The sequence below is a fragment of the Columba livia genome, chromosome 4 (assembly GCF_036013475.1).
Source record: "Columba livia isolate bColLiv1 breed racing homer chromosome 4, bColLiv1.pat.W.v2, whole genome shotgun sequence".
Classification (NCBI taxonomy): domain Eukaryota; kingdom Metazoa; phylum Chordata; class Aves; order Columbiformes; family Columbidae; genus Columba; species Columba livia.
The window spans coordinates 58,288,687-58,302,175 of NC_088605.1; positions in this window are offsets into that span (position 1 = coordinate 58,288,687).

Consider the following 13,489-nt stretch of genomic DNA (forward strand, 5'->3'; position numbering starts at 1 on the left):
ACAGAACTTGGTAGCATTTGCCATGATTTTAAATTAATTGCTTCACACCCACAAAAGCCTCAATAGGATGATATATCATGAGGTAATATATCACAGTTGAAAGCAAAGCTGCTGTGTAATTATCACATGGGAGGTGTGCCTGTGTCTGCCTGGGTGGTTGTTCCTGTGTGGCAATGTGTAATAGGATAATAATCCTTCATCTCTGCCTTTCATTAATTACTAATGAACTAAAGAAATTCACCACAACATTCTTCATGTCTCTGAACTAGAAACCAGTGCTCTGCAAAGAAAAAGTGTTGGCAGGAGAGAGCCTGTTGACAAAGAACTGAAATGTGTATAAAAATTAAATAGTATTTCTCTTCAAGAATCAGTGATGTGTTTTAGAACTGAGGCACTCAGGCTGCAAAGCAAGCATGGAAAAAATATCCTAATTCTTTTAATTAGCTGGTAAATTTTAATATGAACTGCGTTTAGATAGAAGTTAAAATCTCATATTCCTTGAAATCTACTGTAATGGAGGTACCCCAAAAGTCAATTTTAGGCAGCCAACAAGTTCCGAAACAGACTATATTCTAGCCGGAAAAATGTAGCCAATAAACTGACTAGAAACAGGGTTTATACAATTATTTAGCACTCCAAAAACATAAAATACAGGTTTGGATATCAGTTGAGGAGATTATTTGGGTATGACAACATAAGAATAATGAGGATCCGCAACGTGAACTCATACACTCACAAGAAACAAAATCAGGGGCCTGCCACTCCAGGGTACCCACAAGAAAATAATCACTTGCCTGGGTTAGGCAAGGACTTATACAAGAATATAGCCAGTAAATAACCACTGACCACAGAAGGAGGTGAGGTGCTCTCAATCGTGGGAAGTCTCCTTAGACGGTGTCCCAGTCTAAGGAAAGGGCTTCAGTTCACAGACCCACTGCTCCAAGAAGACCACTCAAAGGGGGTCTTCGGTGGACACCCTGTTTTGTAGCCTGGTCAGATCTGGCTGTGGGCATTACAGTGTAGTCCAGAAGCTTCACAGCTCCTCTGGGCACCTCCTTTGTAAAGGACTCTGTCAATCGACTGAGGGTCCCACCCCTCCTGCCCCTCCCCAGCTGGTGGAGGTGAAGTCACCCTGCCCCAGGGTAGGGGAGGATGTGACTGTCAGCACCTTGGTACCGCCCTAGGTGTGTATGTCCGGACAGGCACAGTGGGGCACAAAGGGTGCTAAAGAGCCATCAACAACCTCATTGAAGGCTCTGGATCTCAGGGGGATGTGCAACTGCCACATCTAAAAATCCATGTTTTATCTCAAAGTTCTATGAAAAAGGATGTAGTTTATCTTTAAATTTTCTAGAGTTAGAAGAAATTTGTGCATGGTATTTCCAGTGTGATTAAAAAAAAAAGTAGGAAATACAAAAGTATAACAAATAGTGTTTGTTCAAAAAATTGAAAACCACTGGTTCTATTCAATGTTTACCTTGACTCTGTCTGGAAAATTGACTCCATTGATTTTTCTATGTGTATTATGGAACCCAGTCTAGGGAACTGGTACTCTGAGGAGCTGAAACAATCTGTTATTCCAGTGGTAGTTTTCAGCTGAAAGACACCATCCCTTCTACTTGTAATAAAGGTGACTGAGCAAGCTTCTGATAATTTGTATCTAATATGGCATTCATGATTGCAAGCATTCAAAGAGGTGACTCCTTGCAGCTGCTAATATGTCATCTGTCACAAACCCAAAATGGCTCAGCAGGCCCTGATTAAAATCTCTCTGGGTCTTCTTCAAGAGAGAGTATGTTTTCTGTCCTTTCTGTGGCAATTTTCGACAGTTCTTGGCCATGCCAGTTGAAAAACTGGAGGGATGAAGGAAAGGTCAGCATTTTGACCAGTAGTATTTTAAAAACCAGCTATGTAAAATTATTTAAACACCTAATAGCATCTTTAACTGTTCGAATGATCCTGAAAATCTTGCTCTGAATCATATGCCTTTATTTGCAGTAAGTTTTATACCTATTTTCTAATTCTGTAATGATCTATTACACTTGCTTGAAAGCTTTAGCTTTTCAGAGATGATTCTTCATCTTCTTGACTGTTGCTGAATTAAGCTCAATTTAACAATTGTCAGTAGCTTTAGGAGGGAAAGATGGCAAAGTGATGTGACCAGGGCAATCTCTGATAGCCAAAGCATAGGGTGGGTTTGTGTACAAATGCAAGCAGGGCTGCATGAGGTAAATGAGGATGTGGGGGAATTAGCGGTGGAGAAAGGGAAGAGCAAAGAGGTAGACTGACAAGATAATGGAAAACAGCAAAAAGGGCCAGAAAAGGAAGAGTATTATATTATAAACACCTTTTGCTCTCCCCAACAATGTCATCCATGTCTTCTCTCCTTTCTCTTACCTGCATTTTACCACAGCTGCCTTCCAGTTATTTGAAATGCTGGTTGGTAGCATAATGCTAGTAATACCAGTAGGTATGCTTGTACAAATCTACTTTCAGGGTAGATGCCCTTTTAGTTCCTTTGGGCATTTAGTGAGATAGGATGTGTGTTGTTTTTAGCTGCCAAATGCGATGTGACTGGCCCGATCAAAAACCTGGTGTAATCAATGGGAATAATTTTGTTTGCTCTGGATGAAGTCTGAACTCAGGTTGGTTTAAAAATAACAGATACCTTTGTTCAATCGATAACAGACTAAAAGGGAGTACTCAGGAAAGAATGTTAATATTGACTCTTCGACTGCTATTGCTGGAGTGAAACTGTGACATTATGCACTGCCTTTGCCTCAAGCATGTCTTCCGAAAATTGGTTGTTAGTTCAATAAAGCAGATGCTTCCTGGTGGCTGGCAAACTGAGGTGGGAAGTTTATGTGTCAACAGCACAAGGCAAGTTCACCCAGCCACATCCATGAAGAGTACGGCTGGGTCTGTGAGTATTTCTGTAATGTTTACTGGCCCTATACGGTATCCTGTGAATGTGGCTTGCAAATCTGTGCTTCCTTTTGCTGACAGGTTGGGTGACCCAGACCGCACCACTGCATACTTCTGGCTCTGTTTGGTCTGTGTGATGGTAGTTAGCATCTCTTACTGTGTGCATGTGGTCTTTGATTTGTCATCTTGGATCTGTCACCAATACTCAGCTCACTTAGGAGTGGAAGTACTCCTTGGACTTAAAATGCTATTATAGAAGGGCTTGTGCTTCCATAACACTTCTGCAGTCTATTGCTAACAAAAACTTCCACTTAAGACATTTTGCACATTTTTCTACATCCCTTTTTACAACCAAGCATGAAGTTTGCTTATAGGGGCACACTGCACATAGAAAGGAAAAGGGTAACACCAGTGATTTGAATCCTAGTGTAGAGATAATGACTGCAGGACAGTTATCTAGCTATCACTTTTAAAACAGATGGAAATATACTGTAACGTAGATGTTAAACCTAGTTATTTACAACCTATAATATTCTTCTGAAAATCAGTCTTTTTTGTTGATTTAGTACTAACTAGATTTTAAATTAGCATTTCAGACCGAATTCCAGCCAGGTATACATGTATATGTATATATACATAGTGTTCTCATATGTCAATAATCCCCTTTATTTCATTTTTTAGTTAACAGTTATTAGAAGTTCTTACATAAGTGAAGTTTAGCCTTCATATAAGGATACAGAATGTTGTTGATTTAGCTCCTGCTCTTCCAAACAAATATACACATTTCATCAATATAATTGTGTGAGATGGTATATTTGACTTATCTTTTAATATGTTTATCTTCTTATATTACTTTTGTATGTGTTAAAAAGTATTGGAGTGGGTGCTAGCAGCTGTGGGGTTCTGGAAAAGGAGTTGTCATTTTTTTTGAGCATTTCAAGTTGGTTGCAGAGAAGAGTACATCATAATTTTGAAAAAAATTCTTGAATGGTCTGTTGGTATTATTATAATACAAATACTTAATTGATCCTTAAAGGGGAGTTTACAAATAGAACATCTCTGGACTGATCAGGAAGGAAAGGGATGGAGATAGAGACTTTGGTAGACTAGAAAAAAAATCCTTTGTGAAAGCGTAGGAGAACTTCAACTAGCCTGGAAAAATACAGGGGTTTGTCTTTAAAAATCAGGAATGTAGCGTTTACTGTCCATAGTAAAGTTGAAGCTTACAAATAAAAATGGAGTACACTTCAATTTAGAGAGGGTTATTTGCTCCTAAAAACAGTGAGCTTGGTTACTTTTACCAACAAAGTAGTTTAAGGTAGGTGTAGAATATACTTTTGAAGTTACAACCAACCCTTAAGCTTGCTACTGCATCAACGACTGGAGTTAGCCTGACAGAAATATTTCATCTTTTTACATCCAAGTGTTTTTTTGCCAGATTGAATCCTCCCATGGTAAAACAGGATGATATATTTTTCTGGGTGGGTGACTACCATACCCAGTTAAAAGTGGATTCGAGGGAGGGGATGTTACTATGGGAAAAGATGCCAGAGAAATATATGGAATATAGACATAGTACTGGGGACAACAGCACTAATTTTAGTGAGTTTAATTAATAAATAAAAATATTTTAGAAATTATAGAAAGAATATGGATATTTTCCATCCTTGCAAATGGAGAGAACACAAAATGCCAAGTGTCTTAGGGCTGTTTCAGCTTCTCAACTGGTAGATTGATACCTCCATGAGTACTATGCAACAGACCTTATTTCCAAAAAACAATTCTTAAGCTTTAGATGTGTTTCAAGAACTGTCAAAGCATTTTCCTCACTTTACCCTCTTTTGCCTTGTCTTTTCCTCTTGCCCACATTCACATACCTACAGCTGACTATATGGTGTAAGCTTTAAATACAGCAGGCACTTGTGATAAGCTATAGGACGTTATGGTGCTCCACAGCTCAGAGTGGAAATACTCAAGCTGTGAACTGGAAAGTTATTAGCAGTAAATACTTATTGCCATAGTATTAGTCTGCATAATTCTGAACTATACTTGTCCACAGAAAACTTATAATTTCCATACCAATCCTTGTACTGTGAGACTGGGGTTAGAGGAAGAAAAGCACTTCTAAAATAATTGTCCCCTCACATATTATTTTCTCCTTAGCTATTTTGGTTGATTTTTTTCCTTCTGTTTCAATTTTATTTTTTATCAGTTGCATGTTTCATATATAGTGAATTTCTCCTTAGTGGAGTTTTGATTTCTCCCTGAGAACAGATAAAAAAATTGCACAGCTTGGAAAAGAAGCCAGTGAGGGAAGTAACATGTAGTGCTCTAGATTTCCTAATAACCTATCAGACAGTAGGGACACAGCCCTTTTAACTCCAGGGCAGGGGGGGAAAGAATTCTTATAATCGGAGATGGCTTATCCTGGCAGGGCAGTTCTGAATTGCCACTATAGGGATTCAGATGTGCAGACGGGAAGGGTGGTTATCAAATATTTGCAGGTTTGTAGCTGTTTATTTTGCCAGTTTTCAGAATTTGTGACTCAAAGTCTGGAGAAAAGAATCACATAAACAACCAGAATGTTATGGTTTTCCCCTTGGGCCATGTCAATTCCTAGTTGGAGGTAAGAAGGTTACCAAGAGATTGTAAACAGTGTTATGGGATCTTAGCACAATTGCACAGGATTCCCTTTTTTTGTGGCCGAGAAACCTGAACTGATACTTATAACTGACATTAATATATCATGCAAAACTTCTTGTATTAGATTTATACTTTAAAGATGTCATGATTAAGACATGGTAAACCAGAACAGTTGTCATATGCAAAACATAGGTTGCCCTATGTTATAAACACATATCTCAAGAAGTCTAAATAATATCTAAGAATAAGTTGTTACTCACAAGAGCACAACATAATTACAAAGCAGATTAGGACCTAGTAGCAGCTGTCTATAAACTCATCTGTGTGACTGTCTCAGTGGCTGTAGAAGACTGCTGTTCTACTTATGGAAGAGCAGAATATGCTGAGTACAAAGCATGACACATCTCAATCTGAATGTCTCCATTCCTGGGACAAATGATTGGGAAAAATTGACAAAGCAAAAGACAAAATTAAATAGTTACATCAGCAAACATATATAAAATCAATCAGAATACAACTGGAGAGAATGTTGCATGACTAGAGTCATCCCATTTGTCTGGAAAAAAAAAGCCTGGAGAAAACAGGTGACATCAATATTACTTAAGAAGTTCTACATGGTCCTATGTTACTGTTCTGCAGTTCTATAAAAATAACCATGTTGTGGTGGCACTTTTTCCTCAGGAACTGTGCAGACTTACAGTTGCATCATATCACAAGCTGAGTGCAAACTGAACTAAGGCACTTCAGTGCAGTGCTTTAGTTGTCAAGTTGTAAAATATGTTAGAAATTCAGCAGAGATGTGTGCTATAGGTGGCTATGTTTCTCTCTATATAATAGAATTTCATGTAAATTACATCTGGACACTACTAATTTTTGTCCATCTGCATTCATTCTCATTTGAAACCCAGGGAGTCTGTTTCCAAATGAAATAATCTGTAAAGGCATTTTAGAAGGAGACAGAAGAGCAACACCCAGCTGGCAAACAGACAATTTTCAAGCTGAAGAATTTGGCAGCTGTCAAAGTTGATGGCTGTGAGAGTTGTTTGTGACAGGAATGACTCACAGAATCGCAGAATCACAGAATTGACGGGGTTGGAAAAGACCTCGGAGATCATCAAGTCCAACCCTTGGTCCAACTCCAGTCTGATCATGGCACTAAGTGAGGTTCTACCATGAAAAATATCCAGCAACTTCCCTCAGTTTCATCTTTCTATCAATTGACTAATACTCTTATAAATGTGTTCCTGACAAGATATAGATGGAGAAAAATAACAACTGGTTGATGCCTTCAGCCTATATTTTTGCCTATGTATAACATAACTAACTTTTGCAAATGTTAATAGTTTCCCCTACACTTTTGTTCAGCTGTAGGCAGGTGGCAGAATGGCCCCAGGAAAGGCGTTAAAAGTAAACAAAAAGAATAAAATATTTTACTGTTTTCAGCACTACTAAGACAACTTATATTTCTTGACGCAGCAATATGCGGTTTTGAATGGACAATAAACAACACTCCCTACAACTTCTGAAATACACTAAAAAAAATGTACAGCTGTTTATTCAGGGAAAGAGCACAGCCATAGAGATTTTTATAGCTGCTTTTCTGGTATTTGTAGTAGTCTGGTGGTAAGCAACAATGACAGAGAAATCCATTCCCTGCAAGATACACTGTAAATGGTCAAATGTACTAAATGCCACTTTTTTTTTGTTTTAGACCATGAGTTCAGCTGTTACAACACTACTGACATTTCATGGGGTAATAACTGAGGGAAAATATCACTCCAAAATATGATGTGCCTAGAATTAAAATAGTAGTGAAATTGCTAAACTGCTCGTCTCAGGAGGTCATTCGTAGCCTTGCCATCTTTTCAAAGTAGCATTTCCAAAAAGTATGTGTTTGTAGCAAGTCAGAGGACAAAATCTAAATGTGTATTTGCCAAGGGCAGCCAGTCTACAGAGCCTGAGAGGAGGTGCCCATCTGAGGAACCAAGAGGAAGTATGTGGTCTGTGGCAGCCACAGAAGCTGGTCATGGTGCTTCTGTTCAGCCCTGCTTGCAGAGTCAGGGGCATCTGCTGTGTGCCACCAATTTTAATCCAGAAGAACATGTGCCCAAATTCACCAATTTGGGAAAACATGTTGTGTCACCAGCCTGGGACGACAGGTACGAATAAGACCTAAGAGAATGGTCCAGAAGGCAGAATGCCAAAGATACCTATCAGGGGAAAGTTTATAGGTAGAGATAATATCTCCAATTAATTAAACTGAAAATAAAGAAAATCAGACAGCTGTAGGCATGCTTGTATACAATCACTTGTATGCCTGGAAATTTATCTAATTTTTCCAACTACTAAAAAGGACTGCCAGTATCCATAAACACTGTCTGCAGCAAAATACTGCTTAAAAATAGTGGCTACTTGCTCAGAATTATTCATGTCTCTTTCCAAAGGAGGCTTTAAGTGTCAGAGAATATGACTTATTTGGTGTAAATGAACATTGCCTAGACCCTCCCAGTTAGGAAATGCTCTGGATTCAGACAGAGACATGCAGATAATTTCTTGCATTGATGCAATATCCTTTAATCAAAATTATCCCAAAATACTACCCAACTTCTACTAAATATATAGTGACTCTATAGTGAATATACAGGACTGAAAAGCAGGGGAGTGATGGGGAATGAAAGATAAGTTTTCTTAAGGATTGATGTAGCAAGCAATAGAAGCAATACAAGATATTAACTGTAATGGGATCTTGGTAGTGTTGCTTTGAATGTAGTTTATGCTTAAAATGAGATATTTTTTTCCCACACTGGCTATTAAATAACTTCTGTCAAAAGCTTGATGAGATGCAAATAGTTGCATATAGCATGGAAAGAAGTAGAAAATAACAAATATTGTGGTTTACTCAGGAATACAGACTTCTAGTTAAAGAATTTGCTAGCACTTAATGCCTGAATGCTTTAAGGGTATTTGACTTGCTGATGAATTTTTATCTTATTAGTTCCTGATGGCCAAGAAACTCCTTCTCATATTTATTTGCTCTAAGTTATGCTAAGTTAGAACTGAACTCCAGTGTTGCTTTCTTGACCATCTCTCTGACAAAAGCAGTTTGTAAGTTATGGTCTTATTGGGCCTGCTACTATTGTTCAAATAATGTGGAATACCACTAATGAAATGCTGAGTTAAACCACTCACCATTTCAGCTGTATGTTTCAGTGAAACAGAAGCTCTGGCTTATCTCAGCTTTCACAGAATCACAGAATGTCAGGGACTGGAAGGGACCTTGAAAGATCATCTAGTCCAATCCCCCTGCTGGAGCAGGAACACTTAGATGAGGTTACACAGGAATGTGTCCAGGCGGGTTTTGAATGTCTCCAGAGTAGGAGACTCCACAACCTCCCTGGGCAGCCTGTTCCAGTGCTCTGTCACCCTCACTGAGAAGTAGTTTCTTCTCAAATTTAAGTGGAACCTCTTGTGTTCCAGTTTGAACCCATTACCCCTTGTCCTATCATTGGTTGTCACTGAGAAGAGCCTGGCTCCATCCTCATGACACTCACCCTTTATATATCTGTAAACATTAATGAGGTCACCCCTCAGTCTCCTCCAAGCTAAAGAGACCCAGGAATTCAAGAAGATGGACCACCTGTCATCACACTGAAGCATTTTACCTAAACCCAAAGCGATTTACTCTCTTAGGCTGCCTTGAAAAGGTTAGCTGTTTGCTTTCTTCAGAGAGAATACCAAAACCAAGAATTCATTCCCTTTTCTAACAAGTCGGCTAGTATAACTTAAATAGAGCACTAAATACACCTCTGTCCTGGTTTCAGCTGGGATAGAGTTTATTTTTTTCCTAGTAGCTGGTATAGTGCTGTATTTTGGATTTAGAATAATTTTGCTGACACACTGATGTTTTAGTTGTTGCTAACCCATCAAGTACTTCTCAGCTGCTCATGCTGTGCCAGGTGCACAAGAAGCTGGGAGGGGGAATAGCCAGGGCAGCTGATCCAAACTGACTGATGTCCAAACCTTATGATGTCATGCTCAGTATGTTGGGGAAAGAAGAAGGAAGTGGAGGGACATTCAGAGTGATGGCGTTTGTCTTCCCAAGTAACTGTGACATGTGACGGAGCCTGGCTGTCCTGGAGATGGCCGAACACCTGCCTGCCCATGGGCTGTAGTGAATGAAACACTTGTTTTGCTTTGCTTGTGTGGCTTTTGCTTCACCTGTTAAATTGTCTTTATCTCATCCCGTGAGTTTTCTTACTTTTACTCTTCCTATTCTCTCCCCCATACCACCAGGTGAGAGCGTTTAGCTGCTCTCTGGGCTTAAACCATGACAACTTCTTAATCTACATTGCATTCAAATAGTTTTTATATTAGGGCTTCTAAGACCACGGGGACTATAGGAAATTTTTTAAAAGAGAGTTTCAGATAATGACACTTTTCTGTTCTCTTGCTTTGTTTTGGATACTTAGGCCTGCTGGTCTAATTTTTTTTTTTCCCCTAAATGTTCCTTTCCAAAAATCAGTTGTCAGCTTTGAGAAATGAGACACTTGACATCTTTTGTTGTATTTTTTTGTTTATTGTATTTACACTGTGTGGGATTTCCATATTGTTTGCTCCAGAAGGGCTGTGTGATCACTGAACTGGGTTATATAATAGTTTCATTTTATCTTAAAAAGAGGAAAAAAAAAAGAATTATTGAAATCAGAAGTGCTAAAATTATTTTCTCTCCCTTTAAAAGGAAAAAATGTTTTAAAATACCCTTAATTGTAGTTTACAGGAGTCCTTGCAATGAATCCTTCAGTCTGCTTCATGCTTTAAGCCACACTACTGCAGAAGAACAAGAGCTAACTACTGCTTTTCCTGATGAATATTCAGTAAAATGTTAAAGAATAATTTAGAAAAGAAATGTGAACTGATTATGTATTATCAAAATTGCAGTTTTGCTCAGAAGTACCCATATTCACTGCTGCATTCTCTCATTCAGAATGCTAAACTGTTGGGAAAGCATATTCTATCGGGGTCAGTTCTCCAAGTAACGTTTGTATTCAACTGTAGAACTGTATGTGGCAATACTGGTATGAAAGTTTGGTTGAATCACCTGACTTTTGTTTTGATCCCAAATATTTCATCACATCTCACATGTACTTTTAGTTTGAAAGAATTAGCATTTTATTAAGCTATTTTAACTGAAGAACCAAAGTTTCAGCTAAAATGAGCATATTCTTTAAAGAAATCCAGGCTTTGACAGTCCAAACCCAAGCATCTTTACAAAATTGTGTAGTCCATGGGTGTTACTAACACTTCCCTGCCATCATTGCTGCGTGTATCTGTCACTCATTGATCCAGTCACTCCAGATACTTCTCCCTGGATTCCCTACAATTATTGAAGTTACACTGATAGCAAGAGACCCAAAAGTAGACAGTGAGCTTTGGTTCCTCACAGCTCTCTGCTAAATAGCTGCTTTTTCTTTTCAGTGCTGAAGTCGGTGGAGTTACAATGCAGCAGAAAGGTGAAAGGTGTCCTCTGCAGCAGCAAAATATAAACCTGTGTGTATTTGTGTAACCTTCCTTGTCCACAGGGCTTAAATTAAATCCCTTCTTCCACTTGAGTGTTTCCTAGGCCATAGCTTCTGTGTATGCTATTCATGCTATTCTCTCCATATTTGGAACCCCTCTTAAAGTCTGCCAGCTGTGAGGTATCAACACAGCCTAGAAGAAACAATCCAAACTCCAGCTGAAGATTATTCTAGCTCTTGACGTTTACAGATTTGTGGATGGGAATTTACAAAAATGTGTATTTCATTTGTTTTCTGGAGGGAGGTTGCATAATTTTATTCCATTAGTCATTGCAGATTATTATACTGGGAAAGCACCAGGCAAGGTTTTCTCTGAGACAACACTGAAGCCTGAAAGGCCTTTGTGACTTTTTGGGCATGTGAGAGACGAAGATCAGAGTACCTGCAGCACATTGAGCTCTTTTTCAGTCTTAAACAGTAAGAGATTCAGACTAACAAACATACTGACCGCTGGGTCACCAGGTTCCCTCTCTACACTAGCTCTTAAAGCTCCTGAAACAAGAGGCATGTCTTCCAGTACACCTTTATCTTTTAGCAAATCACTATAACTGTGAGAGAATGTATATACATTAATTTCTTTCTTTCGAGTGTTAGGACTGTGCTTGTGTATTATGCTCTGTTTTAATAGTAAGGATCCCTGTCAACACTTTTCTCATTAAATTGTTGTGTGGGTTGTTTTTTTTTCTGCACCAGCGCTTCTGTTTACTCACTGCAAAGATTGATACTCATGTCTGTTGGCTGAGGAGACCTTGCAAGATATGGCCCATCAGGAAAGGAAAAAAATAGTGTCTCTGTACACATGTACATGTATCTATTTACACTCAGAAGGGAAGACAGTGGATAGAGAAAAGGTTTGCTTTGTATTTCCCATCATGGCAGGGATTTGGACTTGGCAATGAAGCTGATGTATGCATCTTATTGCTTTTGTATACTGTTTTTAGAGACTGGTTGTCTGAGCCTGTATATTACAGTGACATTGTTTTCCGAGGTAGACAGCCCTGTTTGAGTCAAGTAGCTCTCAAAGACAGAAGTAGGCTGTGAGATGTGTATTGACAATGATAATTCTGGCCTGACTTCTCAAAGGGGAAGGATTAGCTTAGTTAGTCCTATACTCGCTTGTGTTTTCCTTACACTAGTTCAAATTGGGTTTGGGTCTTATTTGTTAATATATTTCTCCCTCGTCCTTTAAAAGACAGAGTAGAAATTAGAAGCCTGAATACCCTTGAAAACATGGGACTCTAGATAAAGTGAGTATTTGTAGTGATGCATGTGGAAAATAAAAAAAAAGGCTGAGAAAAGCAATGGTTCTGTTTCTCCTTTCCAAGTTAATTTTTATTTTGTCTTCGCAAATATTGTAGTGCAGCATCTTAATGAAAATGCAGTGAGATTGCCAGAGTTAAAGGGCCGTCTCTTTCGTTGTCATGCTTCCACTAGAAGACAAATCAGTCTGCCAGGCTGGGGCAGGGGCTGAGTCCAGGGCCGCCCAGCCAGCGAGAAGTGGCAGCTACAAGCCGGGTTCCCACCGCTGCCCTTGCCACCCAACAGCCACAAGGCTCAGCTCCCCTCTGGCAACTCCAGCTCGGCTGAGACTTCCAGCACCTTTCCTGTGCAAAAAGAGGAAGCACAGGCTGAGAAGCAGGGTTAATCTGTGGGCAGCTGCTGTCCCTGACTATCTTTATAATGTGGGAGATGGGAAAGGTGGTGAGGTTTTAGGGGCATTGCTGTCACATTTTAATTTTAAATGTGTGACTGGATGCTTTGACATATGTATAACAGAAACTTAATTTTGGTGTTTTCTTGAGAATTGCTTGGCTTTTTGTTTTAACTATTCCCGCTAGTTTTTCTTGTGGGTATATACTAAATGAAAGATGTGTATTTTGTGAATAAAAAGTCTGTGAATCTCATTAAAGGAGTTCACCTTTCATTGAAATGGATGATCAATATGTTAAAGAAGTGCTTTTTGACCATCTGGTTGCCTAGTAAGTGGGGAGATCTATTCCTGGTAATGTCATCAGTGAGCTGGAGTAGGACCTTTCATCAATTTTATTCTATGAACTTTATTTCAATTTTATTGCCACAAAGGACTGTGAGGAAAAACATGATTAGAAGTCCGTCTTAAATTGGAAAAAAAAAAAAAAAGGATTAGGACTAAAAAGCCATTGTTAATGTATTTCATTGTGCCTATGTATTGGAGGGGCATATCTGCCCTTGGAGGTGCCCTCATGCTTAGGCACAGACAGGAGAAGGAAGTTTAGAACTGCTATTTCAGCCTTCGCTCTCAGTCTCTTGGCTTTTATGTATTTTGAAATTTTTGTGACATTATATTAAAGATCTGCAAGTAGTTT